Genomic DNA, 26,334 nt, shown 5'->3' with positions numbered 1-26,334 from the left:
ATTCTATTACCGAGGGGAGCCGAGCTCCGGTGGCTGCTGACAAAATGTGTCGCGGAATCGGGATGTGAAGACGCCACGAGGAGGCGGAGAAGCAGGAGGAGGAGGTGTAGGAGGAGGATGGAGAGGAGGGGGAGGAGGAGGAGGAGGAGGTGGTGGAGATGGAGGGAGCGGAGCCGGAGCGGCGCCCCGGAACAGAGGCCATCTGGTCGGATCTGTCTGCCGGAGACACCGGGCACTTTAAAGTGTTATTGTCAAAGAGGGAGCACTAACAGCGAACTCTCATAAAAACTACAATACAATACAATGCAGAGTTGAAATGGAAATAATAATAATAATATTAATAATAATAATAATAATAATAATAATAATAATAATAATAATGATAACAATAATAAAAATATGAAGTTTTACATAGATAGATAGATAGATAGATAGAATAAAAACGTTGAAAGAAATCCAAGTTGTAGACAGACTGGCTGCATGCTATTTAAAAGGAAAAGTTGATTAGGAGAATTAAATTAAAAGCAAATATACCAATTATTTCTACACAACTAAAAAATTATAAAACTTTTTAAAACGATACTTTATACTGTTATTGTACCATAATGTACAACATTATAATAGTGTTTTTACAAAAAAACAAAACATCCTTGGAATAAAAAAAACAAAAACGTGTAAAATAAAACGTGTGTGCCTACGTTCACAATGTTCCCAAAAAAACAAAAACAAATCAAAACCAAAAAACAACAAAAAATAAAACAAGCACGCGCTTGGCTTTATTAGCGCCAATAAACAAAAGCGACACGGAGGCGCGCACACGCCTTCGTAGGACGCATGGCTGGCACGGCGTGGCGCTCTCGCTCCGCCTGGTCCCGCGCTCCCCTCCGTGTTTTGCAGGTCGCCGCTGTGTGATGGGAAGCTCTGAATAACAAAGACATGTTTGAGAGCAGCGGCGGCGGCAGCGGCAGCAGCAGCAGCAGTCTGGGCTGAGCGCTGACGTCAAGGAGCCATGACTGTCTGTGTGGCGAGCAGCATCCACACAGACACACGTACACGCACGCATACACACGCAAGCTGCTGCTGCTGCCACTGTGGCACCGTTTGGAAGCAGCTGATGTCAAATGTCAAGAGCGAGAAACAGCGCAGCAGCAGCAGCAGCAGCAGCGCTGGGGGTCGACTGGTGGTGATGGAAGTGTCACAGGGTTTCTGCCTGGCGAATGGGTTTGGTGTAAAACAAAACTAAATAGTTAAATAATAAATGTCTATCTTGTTTTTGCTTTCCTGCTTTGCTTCTGTCACATCTGGTGAGGAATAACAGAGAAAGAAAACTTGTCTGTTTTCAATAAATCCATCATGTTTTCAAAATGTGTTCATTGATGTGCACCATTGCTGTCAGATAAACCAGTGGATCATTTAATAAATACCAATAGATCCAATATAGAGATGTTTAGATAGATACCAATACTCATTCATTCATTCATTGATTCATTCATTTTCCATACCCACTTCTTCCCAAGCTCAGGGTCAGGGGTAAATACCAATACTTTGAATTAAAAAGTTTAAAGAACATCTCGACTGTAAATGCAAAATAAATAAATAATGATAATAATCGCTAATTACTAGAAGAGAGAAAAACACAACCCAAAACCCAACTTACCAACCCGTTCGCCAAAACATCCACTGTACCATCTCACCCTCCTGGAGTTGACGTCTTGGTTTCGCGGCAATTTGGGCTGCTGTGCATGTGAGCAGAATGGAGGAATGTTTTGTCCGTTGGCCAGAATCAGTCAGAATTCTTTGTCTCTTGGAGACTGGAGAACAGGTTGATGGATTAGAAAGCATCACCAGAGTCTCCCCTTGAGACTGGGTATGAGTAGCAAATGGACAACATTTATGTTGTGGGCGAAGTGTCCCTTTAATCTGGCAAGAGAACAAGAATGTGATCAATGCTGCTGTCAGCCGTCTTCACCATTCACCTCTTCTCTGCTGAGCCAGGTGTCTTTGTGTGATCAGGAGGGGCACATTTTGCCACATTCTGATTGCCATCATTTACATCTCAGGCAGAAGCAAGAGATCTTGCCAATCACCAAGCTCCAATCAAAAAGCACACTGTGACGACAACATAACAACAACAACACTATTTTACCCAGGTTAGCGCAGACTAGCGTCAGTATGGATCTCTGGATATGAGAATCGATCCTTAAACAGTCAGGTTGTGCTGTTGGATGCGTCGATATTTCAGTATTGACCGACTCGGCGCCGCTGACTGGCTCCTCAGCTCAGGGGGCGGAGTCACAGCCCTGTTTTCTCTTATTGAAGAGGTCCCTAATGTTGCTAAGTGATAACTCCCTGCCCGCTGCTTCCCGTCCCCTGTTTTGAAGCCAGCTGTCGGAGTGGTGGGGGTGGCTCCGGCTGGAACAATGGGCTCCATTTGTCCTGCTAAAAGGTGACAGGAAGCATTGATTTCAGCCTCTTCCAGGCTTGTAAGCCATCCTTGAATTGGCTAATGTGAACACTTCCCTTTCTCGCTAATTGCTATTTGAAGCGCTTGCGTAGGGACGTGGGAGCATCAGCGCAGGGCATCCTTTGAGCAAACATGGAGGTAACGCAAAAAATAGTACGTAACAATCCACTGCACTGCCTAAATGAATTAAGATGTTGCCGCACTTAGAATGAAGAAGTGTGAAAGCCCCGCCTACTCCCTCTGGGGATTTTGATGGACAAGCTCATGTAACATAATAATTGAAAATTGATAGTCTTGGAGAAAAACGTTATTTGAATATACAACAATTTGTTACCCTGCAGTCAAGTTTAGCTTTCCAGAACTTTTGCAACTTCCAGGCAACAACAAAAAAATGTTTTAAACGTTTTACCAAAAGATTTCTGACAATGATGGAATAGCAAGCCACTAAACTATGTCTCAGGGCAGTCGGCAGTCAGTAGTCCTGCATAAAGTGACTCTTTTGAAAGCTTGCCACAGAAAAATGAAATAACAGCACTGTAAATTAAGTTCAGCAGATAAACTCTGCTAGTTTAGTGGTTGTTGGCGGTATAAGCAACATGATGTAATAAAATGTAAACACAGAAATAAAGTGGAAATGCAATAAGTTGTAGGAGTTGGCAAGTTGATATAAGTGCTTGTGATATTTTGTTTTGTTTTCATGGGTGTTGCCAAGGAAGATTCTGGTCTCCTCGATGTCCCGCATGTATCCGTTAATGTTGTTGTTAGTAGCGTCATGTGAGTTCCATGCGTGCCACATCACAACGTCTTCGGCAAGTATGTTGCCAAATCTCAAATCACACATTGACTGGTTTCACACAACAGCCACAGACCACCCCAGAACGAACATCAAAATCTTATTTGCAAATTAGAGGATGGGTTTGGCCCTCCACTTTTGTCATTACTGTCATAATTTCCCGATACAACACTTCCATGCGGGGGATGGAAACCAAGACATGAGCCGTGTTTTCACTACAATGCCTCTAAATTGCAACATTAGCCACGCTGAACTAGACAAAATGGGAAGTTACACTAACGTATGAGCTAGGGCATGGCATTTTTGGACAAAAATAAAATCCTGATTTTTGTCTCTAAAAACTCAATTATTGATTTTGATTTCGATTTTTGTGGTAAAACTACAAAAGACAATTTTTTTCTTAACATCGTCTTGACTCATAAATCCGTTTTTTGATTTAAAATCGATTAATCGCACCGCCCTAGTAGGAGCTGACACAGTGTGTTGTTTTGGTTCACAATTTTTAGGTCTTTTCAGTGCCATCGAGGCCAGTTGTGTGTTAATACAGCAGACTTTGTTTGCATTTTACATGTTTTTATTTGCTGCAATAACAAAAAATGCATTTGGAGCAGAATTAATGGTATCACTTCCTACTAAGCTATGTATTGTGTGTCAGCAGTGTACACAATATCATCAAACTTATCCTTCCAGAATTTCCCCTTTTTCCTTCCTTTCCTATTTTCACATGAGGGGGGGAATTTCAAATGGCTGTAAATGACCTGCTTTATTGCTAAGTGAAAACGGGGTTATGGATTCAAGGATTTGCTAATTTTCAATCAGGGAAACAGACTCAATGCCTCCAGGCTCCTTTTATGCCTTTGGAAAATGTTTAAGTTTGGGGGGGAAGAAAGAATTGTGTTAAATGAAATATTGCACATGTCTGGAGGGGAAACTTTACAATTGTATTCATGAAGTCCTAATGAAGGCTTGATGAGGAGGCTGTGGATCTGTATCTCACACCCGCAGCTACTTTTGGCAGGACATTCTTAAATGGGCGCTGATTAAATTTCTTTAATTGGCTCTTGTTCACCAATTTGTCTCGAGCCGCTTCAGTTTGTTGCATCCCGCTGAAAGACGTCCAACTGTTCTTTTTCTCTGGGTCAGCGCGACCGCACGGCTTCGCACACTGATATCAGCGGCTGTTTTTCAACAGACTGTTTGCCCACGGTGGTATTAAAACATCCCAGTCTCCTCCTTTCTCTCGCTGGATCACTAGACGTGCAGCGTATCAGCGGGAGACTGACACGCTGATCTAAATATAGGTGGGAATTTCTCCTTTATCACATCTGGGTCAAGGAGACTTGAGTTAAAGACTGCGGGGGAAGTGCTGCTCAGATTCCCGGCAGACATCAGCGTGAAAGTGGAGACACATGCACAAATGTTGAACTTTGAATTGAAGCATTTTTACATGACTAATAAGAAACCCAAAACGTAAACAGCATATTTAACGCTCTGTTTGCAGCCTCCTGCTAAAACTGATGGTTTGCTGGACCTTTCAATCAGAAGTCCATAGGGATGTTACCTCTAACCTGTGAGGTAGCAAATGGAGGATTTTGCAGAACTACGTGATTTACACACACACACACACGCACACACACACACACACACACACACACACACACACACACACAAACAGCTGTGTTTCCATTACAGTTTTTCGCAAAATAAAAGCAATATTAAAAAGTACAATTACAATTTGCAGGTGTTTCCATTGAATGGTTTTAAGGGCATATGCCGGAACTCTCGTCAAATCTCATCCTGTGAGATGTTGTTATCAGCAACCACCTTTACTTTTCTTTTCTTTTTTTCGTGTCAATGCCATCCTCTTGTGGCATCGCTGCGCAGGATGTGACAACAAAACACAAACATACTGACCGACAACTCGCAAGTCAGTCTGTAACAAATCAAAGTTCATAGAGATTTTGCCACTTTTCTTTTTGGCAATGAAATAAACAGATGGGTAGACGTGTCATTAAACCTTAACACGATGCAATCAGATAAATTCACGGCTTGATAGAGACTTACGTCTGTCCAGATCAGTGCAGGCAGGCAGGCTTCAGCAGCAGCTGCTCCTGTGATTGGTGGAGAGGCGGGGCTGGAGACGGGACCAGCGCCGCACTGATTAAATCATACTTCCTCTCTGCTGCCGTCAATTGTTGCCGAGGTTTTACGAGTGGGATTTACCTGCCATCAAAGCTCATAAAAGGCCATATTGCACGATAGCGTGCCTCGTCAGCCAGATGGAGGCCGTGGAAATAAATGGACTGTGTGCAAAAGCCGGAGCGTCACTTTTCCTAGCGTCCGATTTTGGCGTCAGCTTCAATCCAAACCTCTCTTAAGGTCTGCCTGAGCGGACGTGCTCTTTGTTTCCTCCTGCGTCAGTCGCACTTGTCTGGTCGTCCTGCAGGACTTGTGTGTATACAGTATATACATACATATATATATATTTGTATATATATATACATACATATATATATATATATATATATATATATATATATACATATACATATACATAAATACTTTTTTTTTTTACACAGACACATCAGCACAATCCCGTCATTGAGAGCGCCTGTGTTTTCATTTATGGCTCCCACGTGGTTTATGAATGAACAACTGCCGGGCTCTCCGCAGTGCCACATCCCGCCACAGCCCAACCAACCAACCGTTGGCTACCATCCAGTCCAAACGCACACGCTCACTCCGCCGTGCACACGCAGAGCCTCCGCTGGAAACAGGAGGCAGCCAGGCGCTGCTGGAGTGGTGCGATCCCCAGGGCCTACTTCATAAAACCTTCCAGAGCTGCGCTGCTGGCATGTTTTTTTTTTCTCAACGAAAATGAAGAATATGTTAAATTATGCTTGTAGGTGACAGGCTTGATTTTTTTGTGTGCGTTTTCAATTTTACACCAAAAAAAAAAGACAAAAAAAAGCCCTCAGGCTCGCGTGTGTTTCTTTCACTAACAACTGGGTTATTAGGGAGTGCGTGGTGTTATTGTGTGGGTTGTGTTTGACCTAGTGGCAGCAGCAGCGAGCTGGGGTGGGGTAGGGTTGGATGGGTGAGGGCGGGGGCGGTAGAGGAGGGGAGGGATGGGGTGTTTTGATTGCAAAAGGTTGGCAAGAATCAGCAGGGCGATGGGCGGCAGGAGGAGGACGAGGCTCTGTAAACAACAGGGGAGGAGCAGGAGCAAGTGGGTGAAGCAGCAAGCAGACAAGCAGACAGACCTCGGCAGGTCTGTGCTGATGGGGCTCTACCAGCAGCAGCACCAGCAGCAGCAGCAGCAGCAGCAGCAGCAGCAGCAGCAGCAGCGCCGCCACCCTCTCCAGTTTCCCCCCCTCTCTTTCCCTCTTTCTTTCAGACTTTTTTTGAGCAGCGGCGACAGAAAGCTGCAGCCGGCGCCCCATGCTGCTCTGCTTTTTTTTGGGTGGTGGAGAGAGGGGGGTCTTGGCGGAGGGTGGGGGGTGGCGGGGCCAATCAATGTGTGCTCACAAAGCAGGAGGGAGGAGGGTAAGAGGGGCTGGGGAGGGGGAGAAGAGGAGCGTTCAGAAAGCCAACTGTTCCCTCAGGCCACAGGCAATAAGGAAGTAGGAGAGAGAAAGAGAGAGAGTGAGAGAAAGAGGGGTGAAGGGGGTTGACAACATGTTTCCTTTACTGCTAAACGGTGAGAGGAACAACATGATCGCTGCAGCCAACTCGCGGCTGAAGTGCACCACTGGAGAACTGCAGGGTCTCTCCAGAACCGCAGCTCACCTTTAAAGCGGCTTTCAAGTGTTAATTGTTAGTATTTTTTCCCCCTGTCTGCCGCAGGTTTATCTCAAAACTTAAGAGTCGTTTTGCCAAGTCGTGAGTCGCGATACCACGCCCCTGTTAAATCATGCTACGCTCGAAAAGTACTCCCTGTGAAAAGCCTAAATTTCACAATCTGAAAAGGGAAGGTGGAAACAATATGTTTTTGCAACATTTATTAAGATAAGAACTGGCCTGACCAACAGCGGTGTAGTGGTCCCTAGGGAGGTGAGAATACTGTTAATTCATGCCCTATTTTCCCTGATGCACAGAGGATATTGAGGAGTGGGTATACACAATGGTGAGCGAAAAATAAGTGGGTACACTCCACATACCCACGTGCATCCACAGACCTCTCTTGCTTTTTAAACGTGAGGCTCTGGTCAAAAAGCACACTGTGAGATTTCTGACACGCCCCTTTGACATGATCTGCCCGAGAACATGAGTGGATGGGAAAATGGCATTCTATTCTATTCTAATTAAAGTTGAGAAAGTAATAACAATAAAGGCTTGGACATATGTCACACCTTTCTTCCAGGTATACAAAGCGCTCACACTGAAACTACAAGTTTCACAGTTAAGCTGTCACGGCATTTGTTGGGAAGGCTGTAAGGTTGTGAGGTCTTGTGGTTTGGTTAACTAGTAGTTGGCAATAATTGTGTATCATCGGGAATAGACAATGCAAAGAGCTACAATGCCTCTGCATGTATCGGAGCTAAAGCATTAGAAGATGAAAGCAAATTGGTTGTTTGATTTCAAGAAAAAAAAATGACAAAAGAAATCAGCTTTTGCTCATGTTGCACGACACAAACTGTGAGATAATTATGAAGACAAATTGAAATCCAATGCAACAGGGACCCACTGCTTTGTGTAATTACACCCACTGACTAAAGAGGGAGGCAACAGCTCCCCACTGCAGGTGGTGAAGTAAAAAATAAACAAAAATAAAGTCTCACATTACTATTATTATTACTTCACTCACAATGAAAGGAGAGCCGCGATCTCATCTTGATGAGCGACAGCTGCAGGAGGCTCCTTCAGCTGATCAGCGGCTCCAGCTCACGGTGACTAACAGCTTCTCGCCGTCATGGAGTTGCCTTGATGAGGACCGTTTGACTGAACAACGTTAAAACGAAAGCACAAAATAATTATTGCACAGTCAGACAAATTAGTTTGCTCTCATATTCGGTATTAATGAAAAGCTGCCTGATAAATTAAGCTAATTTTTCTCACAAGCTTTTATGGGAGAATATTAAAAGCTGAGGCACTTTGCAGCTTGCCTTCATTAAATAAAAGTATGACTTACCAAAAAAAAAAAAAAAAAAAAAAAAAAATCATATATATTGATTCATTTTGCTACTCACCACTTTAGGGTTGGAGACTGCTGATTTTTTTTTTTTTTTTTTTTTTTTTTTTTTTAACTTGACTTGGAACTTGAATGGCGGGTTAGGAAACTAAAGGGGATATTAAAGCTAAAACTACGTTGTATTGCTGGACTCCGGAGGCTTCTGGGCAATGGAAATTAACCACACAATCATTCATTATGACTCTCTCTTTTTTTTTTTTTTTAAGTTCAAAGAAATGGCCATGGGCGCCTAGCAGGCGTGCTTCACGTCCTCTGGTCTACGTACTTTTTACGGCAGTTACAAGCGTCCGCCGTTCGTCTTATGGCATCGTGTTTTTTTCCGAGCCGTCTTTAACGCACCATGAGCGGGTGGCCGGGATGAATCGCACCCGTCGTATCGTGAGCCGCTGTCCAATGCCAGAGTGCCGCCCACCTTTCGTACGATGTTTAGCAAACCAGCCTGCAGGAAGCAGAAACCTTTTTCTCTCAAACAAACCCTGCCAGTGGAATAATGCTGTTGCTCGTAGACAATGTTAGCTAAACTAGGACACTTACATACATGGCAGTCAAGTTAAGCTGGTAAATACAAGAATACTAATGTTATTGCTGCCTGTTAATTGCTTGCTAGCCAGTTTCATGCTAGAAATAAGGCCACCCCTTAATGTGTGCGTGTTTATTGCTCCAGTAGAAAGAGGAGGGGTTGGAGGAGGAGAAAGTGGACCAGAGAACAGCAAGGATGGACATGATGGGTCTTCACAGGTGAGATGAGAATCTAACTGGCTGAGAAAAACCTTTTGCCCCCTTCCTGTCACTTCCATTCCATTTTGTGGTTTAATAACTTGCGAATGGTGTTTTACTGAACTGTTTGTGTACAGTGATATCATTTGGCAGTTAATTATCTGGTTACTTACCGCTGCAGGTCATTCTGTGTCAACTCAACCACAGTTTGGCAACTAAAACTAAACTAAACTTTAGATTTTGATAGTTTATAATTAAAAGAAGAAGAAAAAACACAAGCTGATGTTGGTCCCCGGGCTTTTTGTGGCTGTTTGTTTGTTTTTGTTTTTTGTTCTTTAGCCGCTGAGAGGTGCGATTGAATGTGATAGGATCATAAATCACCTAATAGACCTCTAAACAATTTGTGCCCCTCACCTCTATAATAATGGCTACACCACTGGACCTGACCACAATGGGCTTCCATTGTTTTTGCCATTATTTTCATCTGTGGATCCTCAGGAAGGTCTTGGGGTTCCAGACATGTCACCCTGGAACAAACCAACCAGACCATCCATTTGCATGAGAAAAATTAGAATTTTGGGTTGAGTATTCCTTTGAGGCGTCTGTAGCTGTTGCATTTCCCATTGGCCAGTCATGTGACTACAATAGAATCCTAATCCATATTTAAATATTAATCAACTGATTTGAGTCCAGAAGCACTGGAAGAAACAAGTTGCGTTACGACTGTATGACAGTATTCTCAATTATTCAGCGACTATAATTATTATTTCAGAGTGCTCCACTGCTAGCCATGTATATTTCTTGTCATGCTCTAGGAATTATGTACAATTTGCGTCAAGCATACCTGCGTGACAGATTGTGCTCACAGCAGGTGTTCCACTTAATAGAACCACTTGTGTGCGGCAGCGAGCACCCCAGCGTCCCACAGATCCGTCTCGCAGGAATGAAAAGGTGTGCACGGCGCCGCTGCTGTAAAGCCTCCTTTTGTTTTCTGTTTTATGAATTACCTGACAGGAGGTTAACTAGCTTTTCCAGCCCCATTACTCTCCCGTTACTCCGGGGCAGAGTGTAAAGTCAATTACAGTCAGAGCACACCGCGTTTGTCAGGATCCCGGGCTGGTGATCTCCTCTGCACAATCACTCTCTGCTCAAACAAGAGTGTTTAATTATTAGCAAGGCAGCGAAGGTCACATGGTACATGGTATTTTTTTTTCCTTCCCTTTTTTACATTTTGAAAATCTTTTCCCGTTCAAGAGATTTGTTCAGGAATGCACCACACATCACATGCGACGATTCCGCACTGAATTTTCTCTGCAGCATTACCATTGCAAGACTTGCACGCTATGCCAATGGAAAAGTTGAATCCCTAAAGGGTCTTACTAGTCAGCATAGTCGGCCAGTAGCTCTTGCTCAGTGGCAGGAGAAAAAAAGTACTGGAATTTTCAGTGGGGCAGCCGTTTTGACATGCCCTCATAAACAGCAGGCTTCATGGAATGCAGCTCTTTTGCTTAGGTTAATTTTTACAGTTGCTACTTGACAAAAAGAGAAGGAATTTTTCAGGCATTTTCTCTCACCAGTAATTTCGCCTTCTTACATCTGTGACCACTTTTGCACGAGGGGGAGATTTCAAATTTCCCCGTAAATCATCTTCTTCTTTGTGAACACAGGGTTTTTTCCTGCCATTTGGCTAACGTTAGCTAACAGTTGTTCATTTTCTTGTTGCTTGTTCCCATGAAAAGGTGTTGTGTCAGAAACAACAAGCAGCACATTTGTGTGAGACACATTACATGCTTTGGGCATTAGATTGGCATTTTCTCATAATTGTGGTTCCAGGTCCAAATCGCAGTTTCTCACATAGCGAATACAATCGCACAACCACCTGCAGGTGGCGTCGGTCTCTTGGTAGCGTCCGTACATCCAGTGGAACAGCTGGTCGAGGTTGCTCTCCAGGACAACTGTCTCTATCTACATGACTCAATTGGCTCAAAGACTTCAAAATAAAAGCACACAAGAGACTGCAGTGTCCGTGTTAACATACTGCTATGAAAATGAGTTCCCACCTTTTTTTCCTAGTTGTTGAGACTGAGTCTGTCTCTATTGTGCACCATGGCTTTCAACGCAATATCAAAGTAATATTAGGTTTTACTTGATGTTTTCTCATTGAAGACAAAAAAAAAACAGTGATGTCAGAGCTGTCGGTTTGTCCAGCACTGTGACATTTAGGTGAGACTCACTCTACTCTATACTCATGCTAAAAGGATGAGTGTGGCTCCTTAACTGGGAAATGTCAGGGTTTTTTTAAGGTCAGGATTAATCTCTCTATTTTTTTTCACCCCGCTGCCATCTAAGGAGCTGAGCCGAGTGATTCCCTCACATGATTACCTCCTACAAGAGATATCACTACACACACTAATAGATCGTAGCCCCACAGTGTAATTTAGACGTCTCAGCAGAGCTTGTGGCCCGTTACAATTCCGCCCTGTTTTTCCGTGCATCCATTCTCTTCCCACATTATCGACATGCTCCATCATTTAACACAAAATAACTCTCAAGAACCCCCCCTTCCCCTCCGGGCGCCGTGTTGAAAGAGTAATACTAACAGTGGAGCTATTGCCGAGCCCCATTACTGAGAGAGCAACACGTCTTCTTCTCTGTTTGGCAACACTTTGCACTGAGATCTCATTAATGTTGCAACGAGCCGCTGAGTGCAGACAGGAGCCTTTTCTCTTCGGCCGTGTCTCTGATGTGTTTTGTTTTATTTTGTTTTGTTTTTTTGCACACTTTGAGCGATTTCAGCAAACTTATGCAGCGCCGGGATGTTGCTATTAGCGTTAGACCAGCAATTCTGCCAAACATAAAAAAAAAAACATTCTGATCAAAAGAAACGAGCGCTGTGCAACAATTGTTCCCCCAGGGCATCAGTTTCCATTTTCTGTTTCCTCTCTGCGGCTGTGAAACAGGGAGAAATATTTCTTCGATGGCACTTACATGGATGCGATGAAATTGCTGATGAGATTCCCATATTGATCTGCTGGTCACACGGCGCTCTGATCACGTGATAAACATCAGGTTTAGACAGCAATGCGTTTTTTAAACCCGGGTTTTCTTTTGCTTGTTCTTTTGTTTTTCCCAGTGATGCGCTGTTAACAAGTGTGTCTGTTTTAGTGTTGAGGACCCTGTATCAGGAATTTTCAGATCCTCTTTCATTCGGACCTCATGCAGGAAAACCTTGCACAGAAATTCATGCAATTTAGCCCTCTGTTTGCAAACTTTTGCTGGACCCTCTGTATGTTTGGAAGGAGACAGAAACAAGAGGGCAAAGTAAACACTTGGCCCGAAGGAGCATCCATTCCCCCTGTGACATCACAAATGGAGAACCAGATTTGTGTCTTTTTGCGCGCACCCTCGCAAAAGATGGCGTAACAAGGAGTTAAACAGAACTTGGAAAACCTGTTTTGTGCGTCTGGAAAATGCAGCTGATCTGATTTTATCCTTAACCAAGGGGCTGAAGGTCTGAGCAGCAGCGACACCTGTTTGCAGAACTGCACATGCACCGTGCAGCCCAGCACCTGTGCACAGACTGCATGACAAAATCTTCCCGCCTCCAGCTTGGAGTGTTTGGTTGCGGTTGCCAGGCAACAGGCGGCACCTGACACGTCGACTGAGTGAACAACCTGCTGCCGAGCCGCACATCTGCACACCTCTGTTGGCAAAACACGCGCTTATGCTGCAGAATCAAAGTCAATTTCACAGGCCTTGTTGAAAACATCAGCGCTTATGACGTGAAATGCTAGCGTTTATTACGGATGAGGTCTTTGGAGCTGGGATTTCATTATGAGGATCAATTAAATCAATTCTAATTTTGCCGTTACGCTGAATGTTCCGCCGCAGCTCTCGAATTTAGCAGATTACAGTCGCTTTACACAAACTGTTGCACACTCGTTTTGAAAATCACTGTGTGTGTCATGCATGACACCGTGTGTGTGTGTGTGTGTGTGTGTGCATGTGTGTATGTGTGTGTGAAGATACTAAGGGGGAATTGATTGGCAGGTGAGTCAAAAATTGTATTTTTGCAACAAAATACAACATGACTGATTGATTGGCTGACAGTCACCGGATGAGTTTGAATTAAAGGCCCAGTGTGCAAGATTTAGTGGGCGTTCGACAAGCTGCAGGTCCATCCATGTTTTGTTTTGTTATTTTCTGATGTCTCACTCACACCCTATGTGTGTGCTGTGTTGTCAGTGTGAAATCACAGAACCTGGAGCAGTGCCAGCAGATGGCAGGGCAATATGTCCACTCTGCTTTATTCAAATGTACGTCTTTATTATCAGCAGATGAATTCACAGTATGCATTTGTTTTTTTCCCCCAGTTCCATTTCACGCTGGTACATCCATGTAAATGTTTCAAGGTCAGCCTTTTAATGAAATATATTGATTATTGTGGACATGATGATGATTTTTGGCTTTTGCCTCAAAATTTCTACAACTTTTCAGGAGTAACTGATCGAGGCGGTAACGACGGAGGGAAGGAGCAATTCTGTACGTTTAATCAGAATTGAGTCCAGTCATACAGGCAAAAGCATTAAAAAACTGGAATCCAGGGCAGAATAATACTGTAAAACAAACGGGTGACAAACAAAAGGCAACCGTATTTCCAACTTTGAGGGAAAAAAGGTTTTCTTCTGGTCTAATTATAAATGTATGGCCAAAAATCTGTCAGCCTGTTTTTTTTTTACCAGCTCAGCAGCACTTTGAATTTTTCAGGGATAATTGATGGTTGAGAAAATGTTCAACTTGTCACACAGCCTGCTCGTGTTAGCGCAGCAGTCATTTCTCACCACAGAGACTCAACTGGAGGTGTTCAGACTGTCACCAACTGGAGACGACGCAGCCGCGACGTCTCCGCTCCGTAAATCACGTTTGCTCAGGTCCGCCTCTGTCCCCCCCGCCGACGCTGCGGCTGCGTCCCCTTAAAGTCAACAGATTTCTGTGTCACCGCGGGCAGTTCAAGGAGAGGATTTCCCATTGATCCGCACCACCACAAAGGACGGGAGTTCAGAAACAAGATGGATTCCATATATCTATTATCTGCTGCGACTCCTCCTCTTTAAGAGGATATGGATTTTCTGCCACCGACGCGGGGAGTTAGGTAGCGCCGCCTGTGAAGGTTGCACCCTCTGGATTTTCTCTGCTCGGCAGGATCACAAACTAAAAGGTTGCTCGGCACTGCATAAACTTTAAGCTGACATTTATCTTTGTGCTACCCCTGAAATCCTGTTTTCCGACGCGGAGAAGAAAAAAAACGCCACACTAATAATTTGTCGCTTCTCACGTGAGTATAACAGCAGCTGCAGCATCAGCGATGGCGGCAGCAGTGGCGTGGTGGGATTTGTCTTTCGGCTTCATCAAGTCGGAGCCCCCCGACAATCCCCACCAACCCCCCCCCGCCCCCCCTGCTGGGCCCTGCGCACCTCCATCCCATCCCTGCAATATATTTCTGCACCAGCAATGTGGACAGCTTGCACAGTTAGCACCATTACTGCGTCGCACTCTCCACAAATCATCTCCGCCGTCCGTCCATCAGACGGCCTGCGTTTGGCCGCCGCTGATAAGGACCCAGGCAGACAGAGCGGCGGTTGGGGTGGGGGTGGGGGCGGGGTTGGAGAGCGGGTTCACAATTTCACCGCGGAAGTCGACGGCGGAAGATAGACCGCCGCCCGCGTCCATCAAAGGGTAACTTGGCTGCTGTCTAGGCAGTGCTGCCGTTCCCCGGCCAGTGGGACGCTTTGAGTTAATCTGGGAAACACAGAGCGCCACGCTGCTCGGCCGGCGGCGGCTCAGGCTCCTCTCGGCCTCTATTTCTAACGCCTTGTGGAGGCATTCAGCGTCTCTGAATGGCTTTACAGAGTTTGAAATCTCAGTGGAAGCGGCGGCGACGGCGGCGGCGGCTGGTTTCTCTTTGACTGAGATCTGATCCACGGCTGAACTCTTGAACGAGTGTCAAAGAAAGAAAGCTTTATTCAAAACCAGAATAGCACACAGAGTTGTAAGCGGGAGCCTTAATGAGCTTGTAGTTGTTCTGTTTTATACAACTGCACATTATGTATTTTCATATATTGTGAAGAAAGTCTGTAAGAGACTGTATGTGACTGAACACTAGTGATTTACTCGAATAAAGATGGGGTGTAATCCAACTTCCCGTAATCCACGTAACTTCAATGTCCATAAGCAAGGCGGGAGCACACACAAGTCTTGAGTCTTTTATTGCACCAAAAAAATGGCTAATGTTTTGGCTTGATGGCCTTCATCAGTATGATCCGATGAAGACCATCAGGTGCAGGTGTAATTTGGTGCAGTAAGAGACCTGTCCTCAAGATCTGTATGCTACCTGTTTCCTGACATTCAGAGCAGAATTAAGTTCATATTAGTTTGCACAAAGCTCATAGAAAACCAGGCAGAATTTCTGATGTTCTGCAGTTCCATCTTTATTGCAATAATGTCGCAGTTGCAATTGAGGACAAACTGTGCCAAAACAGGTTTTGCAGAATAAACTGTGAAACAGCCTGCTGAGGAAAGTGATGAGCTGCAGTAGATTAATATGACCTTTTGTCCCGGTCGAAGAACAGCTTTCTATATCGGTCAATGCTAGCTGACCTGCCTAGACATACACATGTTTGTTGTTTTTTATGTTTCTTTTCTACTTCCCTCTAAGCAAACTTTCAAAAGTTTGCTCCAAGTTTGCTGGAAATTGGACAGGAACTCAACTACACCAGACAGCAAACTGAGGCTGAAGGTCCAGCGGGACACTTGACACCACACAAGGACGTACGGGCACTTCGACAAGCCTTCCACACACACACACACACACACACACACACACACACACACACACACACACACACACAGCGGTCTGACCTCAGACCTTGGAGAAGTTAAACTATCCTCATTTCAGTGCTGCATCGTGGCCAACTGTCAGAGGTTCCCCCACGTTGTCCCGTAATGATGATCAAGCGCCTGGTTGCACCAGACTGCAGCCCCCCCCAACACCCACCACCTCACTCCCCCTCCCATGTTTGCCAAACGATAAAAGGCTTTTATGATCCTACTTTTCTCCTCCTATACGTATTGTTTGACATATGTTGTCCCCCTATATTTCCCCGACCCCTCCTTGAACCCGATACATCCATTTAACGCGGTGGTGGGATGGCGGCCGGCGCCGCCCGGGACCTCTTGGCACTCAGCGGGGGCGGCAGCGCTGAAGGAACACTTGTCCCTTCGCTCAGCCACGTCAGATTCATTTTTCTGGCATTGACGCCGCGGCGAGCGCCGGCGCCGGGGTTCATCCCGAGTCAAGGTAAACCACCGATGGTGCACGCCGCCAAACAAGGTGAGACTTGAAATATGTTGCCGCACAATGAGCTGTGTGCATGTGTGCGCGCGTGCGTGCTCTGCAGTCATCCTCCTCCCAACTTCCTCATTTCGCCCTCACTCTCAAGTCACTTGAGCTTTTAGCGGCGCCATAACCCCCGAGAGGCAATTACCATGACAACAGCAGTCAGGGTTTGCACCACAGTAATTAGTGTGGTTAAGAAAAGGGGAGGGGAGGGGCTTGGATTATGCATTCTGGTGTGAGATTTTTTTTCTTTTCGTTGTTACGACACATCAGAGAGTAAAACCAGCCCACCGCCACCACCGCCACCTGCCCCCGCAACACACCATTGAGGTTGAACCTGTATAAAAGAGGGCAAGACATTTCTCCAGGTGGTGAAAGAAAAGCTTTATTAAGGTCCCCATTAATCACTGCGATGCAGTTGGAGCCAATGAATCAAACAGACTGTCCCCGTGGAAGTGATGTCATGCTCCTGTCCAGTAGCTAAAAAAAAATGATGTTGGAAAAACAGGCTGCGGATACTCTCGACAGGGCTGCAAAAATAAAGAATAATATAACAAGAAATCCAGGCGGGGAGAGAAATCATAAAACACAATGCAGCGAAGTGACTCTTTACTCAGGGTGTGTAAACAGCCGCTACGGAGGGATGGAAAAGTGGGGAGATCATCGGTTCTCGCTCTCTCCACCTTTTCCACTGGAATTCCCCACCCTGTGCCTCCTGAATCTCATTGCCCTGGTTATGGGCTCCGCCGGAGGTGTGTGCGGGCTCACCTCCAGCCTCGCTCCGCCGCTGTAATAGATGTGTTTGTTGCTAAGTGGCGGTTGTAATGGGATGCTTGTTTGCCTTGCTGGCTGCACTTTCATCCTTCACTGTAGTGCTAATGCCACGTGGCAATTTGTCTCACGCCGGCGACTGCGGCGTAGATTTCTTTTAACCCCCCCTGCTGGGCGAGGAAAACAAAGGCGGCAGTGGCGGTGGAGGAGTCACCAGAGGCGTCTCGCGCCGAGTTTGCACGTTTGAGTGCAGGTTGCATGTGCAGGTTGGTCATTTGTGGGCATTTTGCCGGTAAATTGCTCGGCGAGCTGCAGGGATCAGCTGTATCCATTTCTGCCTAAATCGTTCCGTGCGCAGGTGAGGTGTGACGCTGATCAGAGCCAGATGGGTTTGTGCACAACACCGCCACATACCGCAGAGCTGCGTGGAAGCGACATGAGGGAGGGAAGGGAGGCGCCAGAAAGAGACCAGGGCTTGTCTCCAACACCATCACATCAATCGCACAGTCGAGTGTGACGTTCACCGCCAGCCTCGCAAAAAAAAAGGGAAAGTCGTCGCCGCTGCTTCCGCCGCACAAATCACCCCAATTCAGAGGAGCCTTGATGTTGCGTACAGCCGCTGCATAATTTATACGTCTGAGTATCTTGGCCTGTGTGTAAAATGACCCCAGGTTGGCCTCTGGTGGAATAAAATATTCAGCGGCTCGCCGAGGGGAGACATGGTCCTTTCGCTCGTTCGTTCCTTCGTTGCAATGGTGTCGACTCCTCTGTCTTGCACCGCTGTGTGTCTCCACGTTGCCTGAAAGTGACAGTTAATCTAATCACACGTTACAATCATCCGGTTCCTGCAAGTCACAACAAGGAAATGCGGATTTCCAGGGACAAATCCACAAGTTCAGAGAAGACTTTAAAGCCCCAGTGTGGTAGATTTAGTGGCATCTAATGGTCAGAAAGCATGTTGCAATTTTTATTGTTTAGTTTCATTGTCTGTCAAACACTTAGATGTAGGATATATACTGGAAGAATTCCTTATGGTTTAATCATATACGTATATTTTATATTCAATGTCTCCAGCCAACGTGTTAAGCATCATTTAAAAGAGCATCTTTAGTAATGCCCGGGCCTTTAGTACTACTGGGATGACACACTATACAATCGGCATACAGTATGAGGATTAGCATACTTTACAGTGAGTGTGTTTTGAGATATTTGATGTATTAGAATCCGAAGAGCACTGCATCAGTGCAGTTTCCTATCGGAAACAGCAAGGAGATGCAGCAGATGCAGAAATGGACATTGTGCTTGAAGTAACAGGAATCTCTCAAGCTGAGGTTTGTAATGGAGGAAATGAACCTCTGCAAAAGCAGCGACAGTTTGACGACAGCAAGTGGTGCAATGGAAATAAAACTCAAAATTCAGAACATCCTCCCGCAGACTTCTTGGAAATGACTCACAGCATTACATCAGTCATTCTGTAACTGTGCTTTGTTGACATTTCAAGAATATTTCCCCCCAAATCTGTCACGGGAACTCAGCTTCTCTCATGAAGAGAAAGAGAAGTAAAACAAATTGGTTAATTGGCATCAATCAGTGCAGACGCAACTGAATTTACACGTCACGACAATCAACCGCTGCTCTATCTTCTTGCCTATCTGATTTTTTATTCCAAAAAATAAAATAAAAAAGACAAATCTCAATGGGTAAGCCATACTGTGTTTCGATAACTGGGCAGCGCCGGCGTCCTCGCGGTGGACCCAGAGGAGGATCCCATTTCATCTAGTCATAACAGGGGCCAGCTGTCAGAAACAGAAACCGCAGTCTGTCAAACAGAGAAATGGTTCTCATGGCAAAAAGGGACCTCTGCAAAATGACAAATGTTGTAATTTGCCAGAAACAAAGGAGAAGTCAGAGCTAACGGTCATGCTGACAAACCGGTGTGATGCAACCAAGGGACAAAGGCGGCAAAGAAAGCATTTGGCTGAGAATGTGAGAATGCTGCAGTGTAGCGCTAGAAAGCCATCGTACAGCAACACGATGCCTGCGGGCCAAACAGGAAAACACAAGACACCGGAGACATTTACGACACAAACTCCTCATTTGCCGCTGACCTCTGAGTTCACTTTTATAGCGCCTTTCCACTGCCACCGTCTGCTGCCATCCTGTCATCCCGAACTCAGAGTTCCTGCAGCATTGTTGTCGTCAAGCCTCCGCAGGGTCCTAAGGGGCTGCCTCCACCTGGTGCAACTGTTCCAGGCAAGCCAGGAACAGTTGATCAGTCATTACTCATCCTCAAATAAAACAACTAATGGTGCAATAACATGTCAGCGAGTTGACTCAGATTGTTGTTTTACTGAAATATAAAGTTAATAAACCAATAAGTTCATAAATTTGATGCCTTTCATCCTCAGTGTGATGGGAAAGTTGTGCTGGATGTACATTTATTCAGGCAAGTAGTCGGGCTATGATTCTCAAACTAGCAATGCTGCAGTTGTTTTATAAGAAAAAATGAATAACCTAACATCACACATAGAAGCAGATGCCAAAAAATGGAAACAAGCCATAAAAGCTCACCAGCAGTAAAGTAATTTTCTTAAAATATTCGCCCTTCAAAAACTTAATTTTCACTGACTGAAAAATATGTATTGTTAATTTTTTTGTGGCTGAAAGGACAAAGCAGAAAACAGACGCAGCCTGAGAGTGAAGCACTCTGCCGACCTAAGGTCGACTTGGCTTCACCGCGCGTTCCAGCTCGGATCGGGTGATCCGAGCTGGAACGCTTACCATCGTGTGGTGAGAAACTCTGAGACTAGACATCAAACCAGGAGCCCGGGGCTCCACAGCGCCGCTGCATGATGTAACTGCTGACTGTCACGAGAGGTAAGCCATGTCAGAGCAGTACCAGAAGGAGAAGTAGAAGTCTAAGTTTAAGACTGAAAACAAGTGGATAGTGGGTAGATGATTTCCTTCCATTTATTTTGGCCAATAGTGATGATTAGATAGATACATGGATGGATGGACCAAACATCATTCAGAACGTCCACCAAAGAATTCAGCAGCAGAAGTCTTAACCAACCCTGTGCATTGAAGCCACATTAGTTCCGTGTACGTGCTGCTCGACGGCGACGGTCGCAGACGATGGGCCAGACGAGGCTCCGAGTTCCACCAGATGTGCTGCAGCATGTTCTTGGAGGTTTCCCAGGAGCGGCTCTGCTCTGCTCTGTGGACGTGACGGGAGTCATGCCAAGCTGCACACAAGCAGGGAAGGAAGTCAGATACAGGAACGACGCAGCAAAAAAGAAAGATGGAAAGAAATTCAAAGATTCTTTCCAAACAGAAGTCCATCTGGACTTGAAGGGGGGGCTGTCAGTCTCATGAAGACGAGTGTCTGAGGTGTGGCACAAGGCTGTTATTTGCAGCAGAAACGTAAACTAAAGAAGTGCGGCACATTTTGAAAGACCCTCTAGAAATCACACAAATGACCAATGCATAGAAAACCATTTTCAGCTGGACAATCAGACTAAAAGGGCTTCAGGTGAGAGCTCTGTAGAAAAGGATAGAGGGGTTTTAACTGGGCCCCAGCACCCATTAAAAAAAAAAAATGAAGCGTGAAGGTACAGCTCGACTTCACATCATGAGGAATTTACAGAAGATCCAGACTTCATTTTTGCCTGTAATTTGTAAATTCATTGGCAGGAAGTGAGCACAGGATGGCTCAAGGGCAGGCAAGGAAAGTGTAATCTGCCTGCGCTGACACCAAGCGTTGACCCACAATTTCAATTGACAGGCTTGGCCATTGGTAGACGAGGACTCCGGCGCCCTTTAGGTCCCGTTTCTCCGGCCGTCATTAATTGGTATTTTGACTGGCGCCCTCTTTCTGGAGGAAGACCACCACGTCCGCCCACACAAAGTCCTCCGACTGTGACATTGCAATTACACCAACTGTGACACATGGGAGAAAATCCCCGGCTGCTAATAGAGAACCGGCCGTCTTTCTTCACCCTCTCTGCACCGAAACCAGACTGTGGGGGAGAAAAAAGGTATTTTCAGTCACATTTATAGCCGTTGTAGCCACAGCAGAGAGAAGCAGAGCTACTGTACCTCTCACTGCTGATGGCCGTATAAATACTAATGGTTTGCCAATCAATACGACATTACAGTGCCCCTGGTAAATAGAATTATGATCTGGACTAGCTACGGCCTAAATGGCCGCATGATTGATGTGTTGAAGTACTGAAGCGGCACAATATGGCTTGACTTTGTGTTCAGCACAAAGGAGAAGGTCGTTAAAAGTGAGGCAGAATAATCAGGGCTGGGTCAATAATGCCGGAGCAACATTGTATTTGTCAAAGGTGACATCTGGCTTGTTCTTAAACCGATAGCATGATTCATTAATTGGACGAGTGTCTCATTTGCAAGACATAGAGGGTCCTTTTTTGGGATGGCCGCTAATGGAAACAGGCTTCTTCCATCAGTGGGATGGACGAATGGATGGAGAGTGGCTCAGTTAAAAAAAAAAGAAAAAAAGACAGCAGCACTCACGCAGATATATGGTGCAAAAAGTCCCAAAAGCTGCTGGCTTTTTCTGATTCAGCACGCATGCAGAATTTCTGTAAGGGGACCAAAAATAAAACCAAGGTGACTGGAGGAACCTTTCTTCTTCATCTCATTCAGAATTTTCTCTGCCCGTTTAGCTGGAAGCTTGAGCTCGGGGATGACATTAGCTTAGCCCAGATGCTCACTAAGCTCTTGCCAAAGCCATGCAGTCCGGTTCAGTTACTGAGGTCAGCACTTCTGCAACCCCATGTTGACCTTTAAAGAGAAATTTTGCAATATATTTACCGTAATTATACAGCCGTTGGATTGTTGTGGTCATCATTTTTCCATTTTGTATGGATGCCATGTAAGCGCGGATGAAGCTGTCATACTGCTTAGAAAAAATTATCTGCTAGGTATGTTCTTCATATTGTGGCCAATTCTACAAAAGAAAAATCATTGTTTGGAAGGTTTGTTTCAGAAAAAGAGCAGACAGAGAGATGGAAAAAATAGGAGGGTTTTGTTTTTCTCACCTGTGCTGGTTTGATGGGCTAATGAGAACAATGTGCCAGTGTGCGTAGAGAAGAGCAACCTGTGGTGGAGGTAGTCAGTCTCAACATTATGCTCGAAAACATAATGTAAAAAATTGGAACGTGGCGACTTTGAGGAGAAAAGCGTTCAACCACGAGGGCCGCAGTCGATACTGGTGTGCCGACGGGACAATTGGAGCAGCAATGTGTTCTCACAGCGCAGCAGAAATGATGATTGAAGACAGGTGTTGGGGTCGTCCAGGTGCTGCGCCTACACAGCCGCACAGGCACTGGGCTAGGGATTATTGTTGCTGAAGAGGCCATTAACCTCAAGTGTGTGTCTGAGTCCTGTTTGTTTGCCTGTATTTGTGATATTTCAGTGCCGCCTCTTTGTCTCAGCAGGCAGTTTAAAACTATTTGTACGAAAAACAAGCAAAAAACAAAACCAATAAAAATAATCTTTGCATCTGCAGTGCGTGTCAGATCTTTGGAAAATCTGCATGTGCTGATAGAAAACAGATAGTGGGTGTGTGTTTCAGTGTGTGTCTGTGTGTGTGCGACAGTGGGAGAGAGTCTATAAAAATCCTACTTTGGCTCCGAGGCACAGCTTTGAATTGCATGACTAATAATATTTAATGACCAAAAAGATTCTGTTATGCAAACCCAGAATAATTAATTCCTTTCTAATTAAGGCAGTTCGTTATCTGTGATGTCTCGATAATAAGGGACCCTTCATTCTGATTGTCTTGCCTCCAGCAGCGAGACCGCCGCTTTGAGCCCGAATCTGCCCTGGTTGCTGTTATGGCAGGTCATGTGACTGAGATGACGGCACGTCACATGATGGATGTCAGCTGCAGGCCGTGGTTTGAACGAGACTTCCTGAGAATCTTGAGTCTATGTTGAAGCCAAATCTGATGCAATGATAAAACCAGAAGATTAGCATTGTCAATCCACTCGTGTAGTTTGCTGCGTTGCGATGGTGTCGGAGTGCCAAGAGCTGAGATTGTCCGCCAAGGAGCGTCATAATTCTGCAGCAATAGTCATTGCGGGGTATATTTCCCGACATGGCTGCCGTACCACAGGAAGTCTCATCAAAACAAACAGGAAACACTGCATTTTTGTTGCTGCGTTCCTATTGGCTGGTGCAAAACAGCAAAAAAAAAAAAAAAAGCTACAGTTAAAGAGCTTTGGGGTCCCACACACAATTTGGACTATGGTAGAGAAAACTAGCATGGTCAATTGATCAACAAACTCCATCAGGCGTTTATTTAGCTATCTGTTTACGGCCACCTCCAAATAGAACAGCAAGCTTTAGCCGCCCGTTAAACCTGAGTGGACCTTCTCCATGTTGAGATGGTGACTGAAACAAGGTGGTCTCAGGGGCTGGAATCAACACCTGGTCAGTAACTGGATGGGGGTACCTTTTATGACATCAGAAAGGGTTGATTTAATGCACAAGCCAAAGAGGTAAATTGGACTTTTGTCTTGTCTGAGGATTTCAATGACATGCAAAAGTGAATTTTGTATTTAATGTAACTTAATGTAACACTCCAGGAGCATATACAAATAGAAACATCAACATAAGATAAGATAAGATGTCTTTATTGTCATTTCTTTAAGCATTTTCATTGTTCGAACACACACAAAACTGCACTTGATTTTAAAGAACAATGCCAGATAAAACTCAGCTTTAAATTAAATGTGATGTTAAAAAATTGTTTCTTGTTGGTAAAAAAGGAATGTTTGTGATTCAACAATCGCAACACACGCAACGTGGATGTTCGTGACCCCACCATGTCTCAACGCTCTTCCCTCCTCTCACCTCAGGAGAGTCGTTCCTTCCTTTCTCCATGTTGTAAGCAGTTTAAACCCCCCCCACCCTCACCCCTCCCTTTTTTTCCAGGGAGGGATATAGCGGGGACCCCAGTTCTCTCCTCCTCTTTATCCCCAAATCCAAGCTGGTTTCCATGAGAAACTGAGAGGAATGTGTTTCATTAACATTCTTTGTGGAATGCATATGCACTTCTTGTTCATCAAATCTAAAGCAGCCGACCCGCCTTACCTAATCGAAAGCAGTCCATGACGCCTTTTAAGTGGGGCTCAAGTGTCTTCTAAGAAGCAGCATGTCCATATGAATGCCACAAACGGCCACATGTTTGAGGGTGTTGATCCACGTCCAGTCCCCCCTCCACACACACCCTTATGTGACCGATGGGCAACAAATCATTTTGGTGAGATTATGGGACCAAAAAAAAAAAGATATGAGATTATTTTCGTAATATTAAAGCTGTAGTGTTTTGCATGTGTTGTTTTTTTTTCTTGTTTTTTTGGGGTTTTTTTCCTCCAGATCCAGGGAACCCCATAATTCATCTGCAGCATCACAGAAGCCAAGAGGTCACTGAGACCTCGACACCACCAGCGTGACACAGGACAGGCTGGACACAACAGCACCGGGAGGGAGGTGGGTCCAACACAGCCGCCCGTTAGCCAAACACTTTACTCGTTGTGAGTGCTTTACGACCGCCGCGAACAATTGGAACGATAGAGGAGGCGTTCCAGAGGTGTTTTGTTTATGTGCCCATATCTGTCCGGTTCACTGTGCGAGCCTTTAATCTGCCTTTTAAAGGCCCAAAGGTGTCCAACGTTTACAGGGGCGTTAAATGGATGAGACAAATATCCATGCCTGTATGTAGTCATGTGATGTCACTCTGAGTAAACAAATGTTATGTTTGTCTTTCAGTAACAAACATTTAAATTTAGCCATAGATGCAGTTTAAATAGCATGCAGTTAGTCAGTGTACAACTTGGGTTTCTCACAAGGCTTTAAGTCTATCTATCTATCTATCTATCTATCTATCTATCTATCTATCTATCTATCTATCTATCTATCTCTACACACATTTGACACTAGGCAAAACAATAAATGATCCAAATGTAGTTTTTCTCTTTGAGGGTTTCTTGTTAATGCTACCTAGTGATGATACATTTCTGATGTGTTTATTTTCTGAAAACAAACACATTTGTTGAATGACTGAAGTCATACAGCACAACTGTCAGAATATAGAACGCAAAGTGATACAGAATTGATGGCCTCACTCCCTACTCAGCACTGTACCTTGTGTACATCGCAGGCAGTATCATCACGCTAGCCGGCAGATTTCCCTTCAGTCTTTTCTCGTGAGGAAGATGAAAAGGCCACCCGGCGAAAAAGACGAGGAATTCTCCAGGCATTTTCGCTCGCCAGAAATGTCGCCTTTTTGCATGTGTGACCTTTTTCACATGAGGGGAAAATCTCAAACGCTCCTAAATTGCCCACTTTTTAAGTGAAAATGGGGTTCCAGCGAAGCGATGCTCGCCGCTGGTTGCCGGCCGTTATATAAATGACGAGACACGGCAGCGTAGCTCGCAAACGTTAAGGGATGTATCTGACCTCGTGCTCGTGTCAACAGCACCTTCCGGACATTTCTGTCACACGCATCACGTCCTAAACGCTCGGGACTCGTCAGCGCAAGAAGGAGGTTTCACTCAGATGGATCATGACGCGGCGGCGAGGAGGCACTTTGGCTGCAGGAAACACAAAAGCAGATGAAAACAGGCCCCCTGGTTGATCTGTGTGGTCTCTTTGTGGAGCAGCAGGGGTGGAGGAGGAGAGGGAGGAGGAGGAGGAGGAGGAGGAGGAGGAGGCCGCCGTGTTTCACCTCCTTGAGAGAAAAAAAAAAAAAATCAGACAGAAAGTCATTGATTTTCCCATGACATGCCCAACCCCCCCACCCCCACCCCCAGAGTCAGGCGGCCCCGGCCAGCACGCACGCCATCGCACATACAAACAGTCTCCTCCGGGCGGGACCCCTCCCCCCGCCCCCGCCCTCAACCCCCATCGCCCCCCCAGCTCTGCCTTGGCTTCTCCCTCCCTCTCTCTCCCTCTCTCTCTCTCTCTCT

General features: G+C 45.3%; 1 long non-coding RNA gene across 1 annotated transcript; it reads left to right on the top strand.

Moving 5' to 3' along the window:
- Positions 1-8,904: 8,904 nt before the first annotated feature.
- LOC142889260 (uncharacterized) lies at positions 8,905-13,681 on the top strand. The gene is made up of 3 exons (XR_012926822.1): positions 8,905-9,006; positions 9,113-9,186; positions 13,539-13,681. It is a non-coding gene; the product is annotated as an uncharacterized LOC142889260 (long non-coding RNA).
- The last annotated feature ends 12,653 nt before the right edge of the window (positions 13,682-26,334 follow it).

This window comes from Nelusetta ayraudi, unplaced genomic scaffold (genome assembly GCF_046127955.1).
Source record: "Nelusetta ayraudi isolate G7.1 ecotype Tasmania unplaced genomic scaffold, CSIRO-AGI_Nayr_v1 ptg000022l, whole genome shotgun sequence".
NCBI classification, from domain to species: Eukaryota; Metazoa; Chordata; class Actinopteri; order Tetraodontiformes; family Monacanthidae; genus Nelusetta; species Nelusetta ayraudi.
The sequence above is the reverse complement of the archived record's forward strand: the minus strand, read 5'-3'. Positions and strand labels throughout refer to the sequence as shown.